Source organism: Arachis duranensis, chromosome 10 (genome assembly GCF_000817695.3).
Source record: "Arachis duranensis cultivar V14167 chromosome 10, aradu.V14167.gnm2.J7QH, whole genome shotgun sequence".
Taxonomy (NCBI): domain Eukaryota; kingdom Viridiplantae; phylum Streptophyta; class Magnoliopsida; order Fabales; family Fabaceae; genus Arachis; species Arachis duranensis.
This window is the reverse complement of record NC_029781.3, coordinates 15,086,298-15,086,860: the sequence shown is the minus strand read 5'-3', so window position 1 is coordinate 15,086,860 and position 563 is coordinate 15,086,298.

Genomic DNA, 563 nt, shown 5'->3' with positions numbered 1-563 from the left:
TAAATAGAATAAGAAAAGAGAGGGAGAATTTTGAAAACAATTTTGAAAAAGGGATGAGATATTTTCGAAAATTAGAGAGGGAAAAGTAGTTAGGTGGTTTTGAAAAAGATAAGAAACAAACAAAAAGTCAAAGAGTTAGTTGAAAAAGATATTAAAATCAAATTTGAAAAGATAAGAAGATAAGAAGTTAGATAAAATATTTTGAAATCAAATTTTGAAAAAGATAAAATTTTTGAAAAAGATAAGATAAAAGATAAAAAGATTTAATTTTTTTAAAAATTTTAAAATTACTTACTTCACTAACAAGAAACTTCAAGATGAGATTCTAGAACTTAAAGATTGAACCTTTCTTAACAAGAAAGTAACAAACTTCAAATTTTTGAATCAATCACATTAATTATTAGTGAATTTTCGAAAATTTTGATATAAAGATAAGAAAAAGATTTTGAAAATATTTTAAAAAGATTTTTTTGGAATTTTCAAAAAATAGAAAAAAAATGAAAAAGATATAATTTTTGAAAAAGATTTTGAAAAGATAAGATTTTTAAAATTGAAAATTTGAC